We start from the raw sequence: 12,131 nt of genomic DNA, 5'->3' as shown, positions 1-12,131 counted from the left end.
TCCCCCTCAGTGCCCGTCACCCACTCACCCCCACCCCCGCCCTCCTCCCCTTCCACCACCCCTAGTTTGTTTCCCAGAGTTAGGAGTCTTCATGTTCTGTCTCCCTTTCTGATATTTCCCACACATTTCTTCTCCCTTCCCCTATATTCCCTTTCACTATTATTTATATTCCCCAAATGAATGAGACCATATAATGTTTGTCCTTCTCCGATTGACTTATTTCACTCAGCATAATACCCTCCAGTTCCATCCACGTTGAAGCAAATGGTAGGTATTTGTCATTTCTACTGGCTGAGGAATATTCCATTGTATACATAGACCACATCTTCTTTATCCATTCATCTTTCGATGGACACTGAGGCTCCTTCCACAGTTTGGCTATTGTGGACATTGCTGCTAGAAACATCGGGGTGCAGGTGTCCTGGCGTTTCACTGCATCTGTATCTTTGGGGTAAATCCCCAACAGTGCAATTGCTGGGTTGTAGGGAAGGTCTATTTTTAACTCTTTGAGGAACCTCCACACAGTTTTCCAGAGTGGCTGCACCATTTCACATTCCCACCAACAATGTAAGAGGGTTCCCTTTTCTCCGCATCCTCTCCAACATTTGTGGTTTCCTGTCTTGTTAATTTTCCCCATTCTCACTGGGGTGAGGTGGTATCTCATTGTGGTTTTGATTTGTATTTCCCTGATGGCCAGTGATGCGGAGCATTCTCTCATGTGCATGTTGGCCATGTCTATGTCTTCCTCTGTGAGATTTCTGTTCATGTCTTTTGCCCATTTCATGATTGGATTATTTGTTTCTTTGCTGTTGAGTTTAATAAGTTCTTTATAGATCTTGGAAACTAGCCCTTGATCTGATACGTCATTTGCAAATATCTTCTCCCATTCTGTAGGGTGTCTTTGAGTTTTGTTGACTGTATCCTTTGCTGTGCAAAAGCTTCTTATCTTGATGAAGTCCCAATAGTTCATTTTTGCTTTTGTTTCTTTTGCCTTCATGGATGTATCTTGCAAGAAGTTACTGTGGCTGAGTTCAAAAGGGGTGTTGCCTGTGTTCTCCTCTAGGATTTTGATGGAATCTTGTCTCACATTTAGATCTTTCATCTACGAAAAGCCCACAGCAAATATCATTCTCAGTGGGGAAGCACTGGGAGCCTTTCCCCTAAGATCAGGAACAAGACAGGGATGTCCACTCTCACCACTGCTGTTCAACATAGTACTGGAAGTCCTAGCCTCAGCAATCAGACAACAAAAAGACATTAAAGGCATTCAAATTGGCAAAGAAGAAGTCAAACTCTCCCTCTTCGCCGATTACATGATACTCTACATAGAAAACCCAAAAGCCTCCACCCCAAGATTGCTAGAACTCATACAGCAATTCGGTAGCGTGGCAGGATACAAAATCAATACCCAGAAATCAATGGCAGTTCTATACACTAACAATGAGTCTAAAGAAAGAGAAATTAAGGAGTCAATCCCATTTACAATTGCACCCAAAAGCATAAGATACCTAGGAATAAACCTAACCAAAGAGGTAAAAGATCTATACCCTCAAAACTACAGAACACTTCTGAAAGAAATTGAGGAAGACACAAAGAGATGGAAAAATATTCCATTCTCATGGATTGGCAGAATTAATGTTGTGAAAATGTCAATGTTACCCAGGGCAATTTACACGTTTAATGCAATCCCTATCAAAATACCAGGGACTTTCTTCAGAGAGTTAGAACAAATTATTTTAAGATTTGTGTGGAATCAGAAAAGACCCCGAATAGCCAGGGGAATTTTAAAAAAGAAAACCATATCTGGGGGCATCACAATGCCAGATTTCAGGTTGTACTACAAAGCTGTGGTCATCAAGACAGTGTGGTACTGGCACAAAAACAGACACATAGATCCATGGAACGGCATAGAGAACCCAGAAGTGGACCCTGAACTTTATGGTCAACTAATATTCGATAAAGGAGGAAAGACTATCCACTGGAAGAAAGACAGTCTCTTCAATAAATGGTGCTGGGAAAATTGGGCATCCACATGCAGAAGAATGAAACTAGACCACTCTCTTGCACCATACACAAAGATAAACTCAAAATGGATGAAACATATTTGGTTTCACTGGCAAATTCTACCAAACTTCCAATAAAGAAGTAACAGCAGTCTTATTTACAGTTCTTCAGAAAACAAAGGAAAAAGAAACACTTTCCAACACATCCTGACACCAGTGAAGCCACAAGAAGCCAATGTAATCCTGATATCAAAACCTAACAAGGACATTACTAAAAAAGAGGATGGAGGCAAAATTTTTTAACAGAATAGTGGCAGATTAATTCTACAATTTATAAAAAGGCTAATGCATATTGACCAGTTAGTATATATCCCAGTAATGCAAAATTGGTTTAACGTTTGAAAATCAAATAATGTAATTCACCATATTTACAGCCTAAAATAAACAAAACATATGATTAACTAAATAGATGTTGAAAGAGCATCTGGCAAAATTCAATACCCATTCGTGATTAAGGAAAAAAAAACTCTCAGCCAAATATGCATAGAAGGGAACTTCAATATGATAAAGGGCATCTCTGAAGCTCCTTCAGTTACCATCGTAATTGATAAAGTATTGAATACTTTCCCCTAATATGAGGATAAATGCAAGCATGTCTGGTCTCACTACTTCTATTCAACATGGTATTGGAAGTCCAAACCAGTACATTAAGGCAAGAAGAAAGACTAAAAAGGCATAAGCACTGAAAATAAATTAGTAAAATTGCTTCTGTTTGCAGATAATATGATTATTTACATAGAAGACTTCAATGAATCAACAAAACAGCTATTAGAACTAATAAGAACATTAGAAAAGTTGTGGGGTATAAAATTAATATACAAAAAGTAATTGTAGGGACACCTGGGTGGCTCAGTGGTTGAGCGTCTGCCTTTGGCTCAGGGCGTGATCCCAGGGTCCGGGATCGAGTCCCACATCGGGCTCCTTGCATGGAGCCTGCTTCTCCCTCTGCCTGTGTCTCTGCCTCTCTTTGTGTCTCTCATGAATAAATAAATAAAATCTTTTTAAAAATTAATTGTATTTCTGATAATAGTGGCAAGCATCTGGAGAACTAATTTTTTAATTCAATTTACAATAACATCAAAAATTATAAAATATTTAGGAATAAGATTAATAAAATATGTGTAAACCTTTCACTGAAAACTGTAACATTACTGAGAAATTTTTTTAAAATCTAAATAAATGGGGGGATATACCTTTTTCATGGATTGGAAGACTCAATATTGTTACAATGTCAATGTGTCTGAAATTGGTCTACAGATTTTTTTAAAACCCCAAGCAAGATCTCAGCAAGCTTTTCCGTAGAAATTGACAAGATGTTTCTAAAATAGATATGAAAAAAATAAAAAATAAAATTGATATGAAAATTAAAATCTAGAATATCCAAAGCAACTTTTAAAAACACTCTTGAAGTGGCACCTGGGTTGCTCAGTCAGTTAAGTGTCTGCATTTGGCTCAAGTCATGATCCCAGGGTCCTGAGATCAAGCCCCGCATGGGGCTCCCTGCTCCGTGGGGATTCTGCTTCTCCCTCTGCTTCTACCCTGCTCATGATCTCTCTCTCTCTCTCAAATAAAGAAATAAAATCTTTTTTAAAAACTGAAAAATAAAACGAATAATAACTAACCTTTATTTTAAAAAACACGGAGGATTTACACTGACTTCAAGATTTACTATAAAGCTACAATAAATAAGACAGCATGATTTTAGCAAAAGGATAAACATAAAAATCAATAAAACAGGATAAAGAATCTAGAAATAGACTCCAAAAAAATCAATAGATTTTCATCAAATTTTCCAAGACAATTAAATGGAAAAAGCAGAGTTTTTTCAACATATAGTTGAATAACTGGATATCTGTTTTTTTTTAAAAGAAATTGTCTCCTATTTAATTAATTTGAAATGGATCATAGACCTATTTGTAAAAGCTCATACTATAAACCTACAAGGAAATACAAGAGAAGATATTTGCAACTGTGTATAAACACTAATTTCTTAGAACATAAAAATTATGAAACAGTAGAAAAATAATTGATAAATTGAATTTCATCAAAATCAAAACCTTTCACTCTTAGAAAGACACTATTTTAAAAACAAAAAGATGAGCCAGGAAATGGTAGAAAATATTCACGATGCATATAACTGACAAATTATTTGCATCCATATTTTATAAAGAACTTTTACAAATAATAATAACCAGACAAACAATCCAATCAAAATGAGCAAAGGATTTGTACAGGCACCAAGAAAATACACATGAAAATATGATGAATGCCATCAGTCATCAGAAGAAATGCAAATTAAAACCATGAGATAAAAAAAATAAAAAAATAAAACCATGAGATACCACTATACACTCATTAGAATGATCACCGTAAGACTGATCTTACAAATGTTGGTATGGTTTGGAGCAACTAGAACTTTCATACAGTACTGTGGAGATATAACATGATATAACCCAAGCATTGGACAGTTTCTTAAAATTTTAGGCATGTGCCTGCCATAAAACCCACACTCCTAGGTATTTACTCAAGAGAAATTTAAACATACATTTGCACAAATGTTCATAACAACTTTATTCACAATAGCCAAAACTTAGAAACGATCATAAAGTCCATCAATTGGTAAATAAATAAAACTGGAATACATACAAGAGAATACCAATAAGCAATTTTTAAAAAGGAACTTCTGATACATACAATAACATGGAATCTCAAAATAATTATGCTAGTGAAAGAAGCCATATCGAAGAAAAAGTACATACTGTGTGATTCCATTTACATAAAATTCTGGAAAATGTGAATTAATCTCTAGTGAAAAAATACAGACCATTTATTGTCCAGGGCCAGGGGCAGAGGGACGAACAGACTACAAAGGTACATGAGGAATATTTTTCAGGATCATGGAAGTGTTTATGCCTTGATTGTGGTGGTTGGTTTGATGTGTGTATACAACTACCAAACTCATCAAATTGTACACTTTAAATTGATGCAATTTATTGTACATAAGCTATAGCTGAACAAAGTAGATATTTATCAAAGTCCATTTCAACAGTAGAGCAGAAATAACCCATTTTAGCAAAGTTTGAGTAAATAGGTTTGTCTGCTTGCTGTTTAAATGCCTATCCTAACTACTCTGATGTAAACCTGCCCAGGGCTAACCGTGCTTTAAACTAGAACCTGAAGCAAAATCAATTTGTCTAGATCCCTCAGCCTACAGAGAACCAACTGAGGCCCAGTGAGATGGAAAGACTCAGCCAAAGTTACAAATCCAGTCACTAGCAGAACCAGGCCAATAATTTGGACCCCATACTATCCAGTGCTTTCTGCCATTTTACACAAACAGCTCACAAGGTTTTGACTTACCAAATTGCAAAGAGACCAAGAAGGTATAAGCTGGAACAAATGGGCGACACTGCGTCCTACCAAGAAAAGTCATTGGCCGTCATTCTTATAGTGCAACTTAGAGTTTAGAAACCAATGGTCTTGAGAATAGTCTTTAGAAACCTGGAACATAACCTGTTCATAAGTAGAATACCTGCTGTATATTCTATGGGATAGATCATTGTGATTCTTATTTCGGTGCTTTTGACTCCCAAGAGCCATGAGGATAATTAAACCCATCATTCATGCATGTATCAGTGGCACAGGCAAATATCCATAATGGAAATCTTGAAAATCAATTTTTAAAATAAGAAAATTAGTTACTAAGGAAGTATAAGGAATAAACTTCAGGAATTTACCATTAAAATACATTATTCTTCTAATACTGATTTTATCAACACTGACAGATATCACATCGAACCCAGCCCTTTATAATAGGATTTTGGACAAGAAGAATCGGCCTAGCAGCGTTCCATGCACTCACTCCAGCTCTTGCATTTTCTTTTTGCGATACCTAAATCTAAGCCCTGTTTTCCTTTATTCTGTTAAGGTGTCTAATATTTTTCTGGGCTGAGGTAACTTTAGCAAACAGTGTTAGCAATTTAATCATATATTTCTTATAAAATAAAATTTAAAACATTTCTCACGTAATAATCCTCCCTTAACCCAATTTTTTTTTCTTTCCTGTTCTGTAGCAGTAAACCAAGCAGTGTTTTTCAAGGTGAATAGGTTTCATTTAGGGCAAATGTACTTCCCCCCACAAAGCAAACTCAGAGCAATGTCTGACTACTTGTCGTTGCTTAGGTGGAAAATCACTCTTGTCTTTGCCACCACACAGCAACCTGTTCCCCTTATTTTTTTAGTTATACTCCCTCTCCTATCAGAGCTGAAATTGGCTGATGAGAAGCTCTGATAACTGTCTCAGAGCAGACTTGATTAGGAAGCATGTTACTTCTAACCTTGCTCCAAGGAGTTTAGGGCATGGTAAGCCATGACTGCAACATGTGTCTAGCTCCTCTTTCCCTTTTGGGAAAGAGTTAAGCCACAAATGAGAAGAGCACTTCTCCATCTAACAATAATCCATTTCACTTCTTACAAGTCACCCTTAGATTTCTCCCTCTACATTATTCTCTTGCCACAAACACCTGAGAAAATACTCACTGACATCTACTTTTATAAAATATACACTTTAATACTGAAGAAAAAAACTATTGTTATTCCAAGGCTAGAGTGATATCAGCCCATGATTCATGTACATGCTTGGTTGAAGAAATGTGTGTGGGAAATATAGTACCAAATCAAATGGCAAACAGTTTCTCAGAAATGTTTTGTGAGGTGCACAATGTTCTTTTCTCAAACATATGCCTATACTCCTTTCCCAAGGGCATTGCTGTTTTTTAACAAAGAAATAATTATGAATATTAAATGTGGCCAAAACATCCAGACAAGTACTGCTGTCTCCAAAATACAAGGCAGAAGAACTTGGCAAGGCAGTACAACTCTTCTTCCTGTAATATATTAATACTGTGTACGAAATTTCTATTTTTTCCAGAAACCACAGAGGGCGTAAAGAAGAAACAAAGAGCAAGTCAGCATGGTCAGGGTCAAGATGCTGACTTCTTGTCTCTGCCCCACCAACTTTCATCATCCCCTACAGAAAATATATAGGAAAAGGACAACCCAAGGTTGAATGCAGGATAACCCTTTGAAAGACACCTCCATGAAATGAGAATCTCATAATAGACATTTGATGCTGAAGCCAGACTCCTTCTCAGAACATTTCTTGCTTGGAGGAATGAAAGTGGGACCCGCAGAGAGAAGAATCTCACACAGCAGAATTCTTATAGAGTATGTAATAGGCTATCCTATCTAAGTGCCTGGAATAACAGAACTTCTTCACTTTGGCCTCAGCAATGTTATGATATATGAGCATGGAATTTCTGTAAAGATAAAAGTTCCCTGTTATTCATTGTTTGTAAAAAAAAAAAATCTATGCTTAGAGGCTTCTAGGACAGCTGTGTCAAGCAGCATTGTCTCTTGGGTGTAGAAAAACAACTATAACAACAGCAAGGAACTGAGTCATATGTAGATTATAAGAAGCTTCTAGAAAAAAAAAAGACATGAGTTCTAGCCCTGATTGCCACTTACCTATTGCATCTTGAACCCCAACTTCTTGAGCTATAAAACCTGGCCTACATGTATAAGCCTCAGGGTAGCTGTAAGATCAAATGAGATGATCTATATAAAGATATTCTTTATAAAGCTCTGGGTAAATGTTGTGAAAAGCTAGAAATGTATGTTATCATAATGTTTGTACTATTATACTTACGGCATTAGTTCCTCTACTTAACTTCTTTCTAATTCTCAAGTAGCTGCTCTCAATGGTGTGCAAGACCTAGATGACTTGTTTCTGAAGTGTGCATTGATTAGGCTGCAGTATTCACCAGCATTTATATTATACTTTTTATTTCTGTCTTTCATTTTCAACCAGAAAGAGCCCTTCCGAAAATATTCCTGGACCTCTGACATACATAAGGAATTATCTTTGGGGTTCAGGTAAGCAGTCAATGCTAAAGACACAGTTCTTCAGTAAAGACCAGTGGCTTTTAACTGATGGGCCTCTCTCTCAAGACAGCCAGTGAGTCCCAGGAATCTGTATATGTAACAGGAAACCAGCACCATGCCTTTTTGAGGCAGGCAGTTCCTTACCAATCTTTAGCATATTTATTTCCTGATAAGAATTATTCAGAGTGCTTAATAAATATATGGATACCAGGCCTTTTCTTGGAAAATCTGACTCAGTAGGTTTGAGTTAGGACCCAGGAATTTATGTTTTGAACAGGCACCCCAAGTGATTGTTACTGTGGACACAATTCTTTATGCCATCTTTACATCTTGCGCAACACTGGTAGAGGGAAACTACTGTTCATTCCAAAAGTAGGGGCACAGTTTGGTTTTTTTTTTGTTTTGTTTTGTTTTTAAAGATTTTATTTATTTATTCATAGAGAAAGAGAGAGGCAGAGGGAGAAGCAGGCTCCATGCAGGGAGCCCGATGCGGGACTCGATCCCGGGTGGGGGGCACAGTTTTGGACCCTTTTCAGTATTAACCTTCACTAAACAGAGCCAGTAAAATTAATTATCATTCTTACATGAGTGGTTCAGGAAGAAATAATTTTCCATGAAATGCTTCTTGCCCCACTGAGAGACACTGTATACTTAACGGTAGACAATATAAAAACTAGGATTAGATACTGTCCTCAACTTTAGGCAGCTCTGTCTTATACCAGCATTTTACCTGATGTTATCCTTCCAATTGCTGGTGGACTCGTCCTAATTTTGTATTTATCCCATCACCAAAATCTCACAAGATCTGCCCTGATTAGCAATCATCGCCTCACAAGGACGGTCACATTTGACTTCGACTTAAATTAAAAACGTGGTGCCATTTTGGGGTTCATGGTGGCTTATTTGAATGAATCAGGTATGAAGAAAAGGATCAAGAGATAAGAATCTCTTTAAGTGATGCGAGCTAGGTGATAAAGAAAGCTATAAAAGAAGTTCTCTGCCGGAAGGTGGAACTGTTGAAAGGAACTGTAACTCTGAGTCATAGGATGGCTAAATATATTTTGTGCTACAGGAGAAGGAAATGTCTTTCAGAATGGTATGAAAGGCCCCGATTGGTATAAAAAGACAGTGTATGCTGTAGGTGCGTGGCTCCAACAACTGTCTGAAAGCCCATGAGAATAAAAGTATTCTATGAAAGTCTCTAAACAGTTGTTTCATGGATGCCTTAAAAACCATCATTTCCTTATGTATTTTTTGGCTTTTAGCCACCCCTCCCATACCTCTGTGGGATCAAGAAGCTATCCCTGATTAATAGGTAGGCTCTGCACCCGAGAGGTAGCCAAATCAGATAGGAAAAGTCACAGCCGGAAGAAAAATTGAGAAGCTTCAGCTGACACTACAGGTCTTATTCTTATCTCCAGAGATAATACCGATTTCTAAAGAACTGGAGGTTGTAAATGGGTCAGCTGACAGATAACAGCCGATAGGCTAGCTCCTGCAGAATAGCAAATCCTGGCACAACCCAACATTTTAACCCTTAGAGTTCCTGAATGTATATTTTACATTGTTTTGTCCTATTATAAAAGTAACATGTAAGTATTGTAAGAAATTTGGAAAACTAGGAGCAAAATGACACTACTGTGATCATTTATTGTAGACAAACAGCGAAAAACAACTGTGTTCAGTGAACTGACAGGGGAAAGATCACCCCATTCTGCGAGTTGGAGGAAGGAGGCGAGATCAAGAGGTAGTCTGAAGGGGTAAAGAAATTGTGTTCTTTTTTTTTTTTTTTTTTTAAGAAATTGTGTTCTTAATGTCTCCCCGTCCCTATATTTTTCTTTTCAACTTCTCTGCTCACTCAACCCTTCCCACCTCTGTTCCCACCCCAAAGCCATCCGCTATGTCCTTCTTTCAGAATTCCTAGTCTACATATAGCAAGCCCCTCTAAATACTAAACCAGTGCTACACCAGCATTAATGTGCACTCGAATCACTAGGAGATCTTGTTAAAATGCAAATTCTGATCCAGTAGGAGGGATGCAATCTCCCCTCCTCCTCCAGCTCTCAGAATGTGGTGGATCTTTCCCATGTCGCTTCACTGAACACAGTTGTTTTTAGCATTTGTCTGAGATTCTATGCTTCAAACAAGCTCCCAGATAATAATGCTGGTCATTGGGACAGATTTTGAGTAGAAACTCCTAAACCTTTTGTCAAGTGATCACTTCATCACCTAAACTTCTCTTGAATCTTCAGCAGTCTCCTCTGAGGACACTGTCTTCCTTTCAGTCCACTCAAGTGGGGGCTATTTTGTCTTTCACACCCCACATGCCTCAAGTGCCATTTTCGGACAATTATTTTCATTTACTTCTCTAGTGGAAAAAACAAAAAACAAAATCTGGCTCCTTTGGGGCTTATGTCTTCCAGTTATGCCAGCCCCCTCCTCCTCAAGGCAATTGTCACCAACTTCGTGTCACTCTTCCTGGCAGTAGACACTGGCACACAGCACGAGGTACAATATGGAAAGATACAATGAGGAATTTTATAAGAATGGCTGAGAATTACAGGAGAAATTCACAAAATCTGCCTATCAAATGTATGTCATTATAAATTCCTTGTCACTAAAGGGGTGCCTGGGTAGCTCAGTCAGTTGAGCATCCAACTCTTGGTTTCAGCTCAGGTCATGATCTCAGGTTTGTTAGATCAAGCCCCACATGAAGCCCATGTCAGGACCCCTGCTCAGCTGGGAGTCTGCATGAGAGTCTGTCTCTGGCCCTCTCCCCACTCACGTGTATGCATATGCATTCTCTCTCTCTCTCTCTCTCTCTTTCTCTCTCTCTCTCTTTCTCAAATAAATAAATCTTTAAAAATAAATAAATAAATAAATAAATAAATAAATAAATAAATAAATAAATTCCTGGTCACTTATGTAAAAGACTGAGTGTTGTGAGGAGCTGATGTGGCATCATAGCAAGATCTTGATGTTCTCCTGTTGAACATGAACAATTTCACAGAACATCAACATCAAACAAGGCTACTCTGTGATCATGATAGGTCAAGACAAAAATATGATCGCTCCATAATCACATGTAAGCACGGACAAGATGTGAACACTGGGCAAGCCACAAAAATGAGCAAACGTCCTTCAACTTGGCTAACGTGAGTGACTGCAGCTTCTATGCCAATTATAGCTTTAGTCTGTGTTTGTTTTTACTTCCCCTAGATATGATTTACTAAAATACCCAATCATAAAATTACCCCTGCTTCCTGACGGCACCCAATCCAGAGCAAAGCCTTGCTTTCTTAAATGGTATCTCAAATCACCTAACTCAATCCCAAACCCTACAATAAGCCGTACCTAACGCTGTCTTCCTGAGAGGCCCCATGGTTCCCCATGACGTGTGTTCTCCCCTCCTGAATGAATAATATATAGACCAACTTGTTCAAACTACAGTTGTGTTCCTGGTGGCCTTTGCCATTGGCAAACTGTATCCTAGAAGATGCTGCCCTTATTAGATAAATGTGACTGTGATTAGTTCTTGCCAGAATCACATTCACTCAGAATGTCAGTGGAGACAATATATGCCACTTCTGGGTTAAAGATTTTTTTTACATTTTTTAAAATTTTTATTTATTTATGATAGTCACACACACACAGAGAGAGAGAGAGATGTGAGCTAGAAACACATATTTTTTCAAATGGAAAGGAAATTGCTCCAGCATCATTGGCAAACATTTCATTCTTTTTCCCAAAGATCTTCAGGGCCATTTCTATCATATCAGCTAAGTTTTTAGATGTGTGTGTATGTGGAGAGCACTGTTTATGGTTTCTCTACTAATTTGTCTAGCAATTTTGTCTACTAATTTGGTAGCAAATTTTCTTATTTTGCATAGTTTTTTAAAAAGATTTATTTATTTATTTATTCATGAGAATACACAGAGAGGAGAGAGAGAGAGAGAGGCAGAGACACAGGCAGAGGGAGAAGCAGGCTCCATGCACCGGGAGCCCGACGTGGGATTCAATCCCGGGTCTCCAGGATCGTGCCCTGGGTCAAAGGCAGGTGCTAAACCGCTGAGCCTCCCAGGGACCCTGGGTTAAAGATTTTAAAGAAACAATATGTCAACTCCA

This window comes from Canis lupus, chromosome X, assembly GCF_011100685.1.
Source record: "Canis lupus familiaris isolate Mischka breed German Shepherd chromosome X, alternate assembly UU_Cfam_GSD_1.0, whole genome shotgun sequence".
Taxonomy (NCBI): domain Eukaryota; kingdom Metazoa; phylum Chordata; class Mammalia; order Carnivora; family Canidae; genus Canis; species Canis lupus.
Note: the sequence above shows the minus strand (reverse complement) of the source record.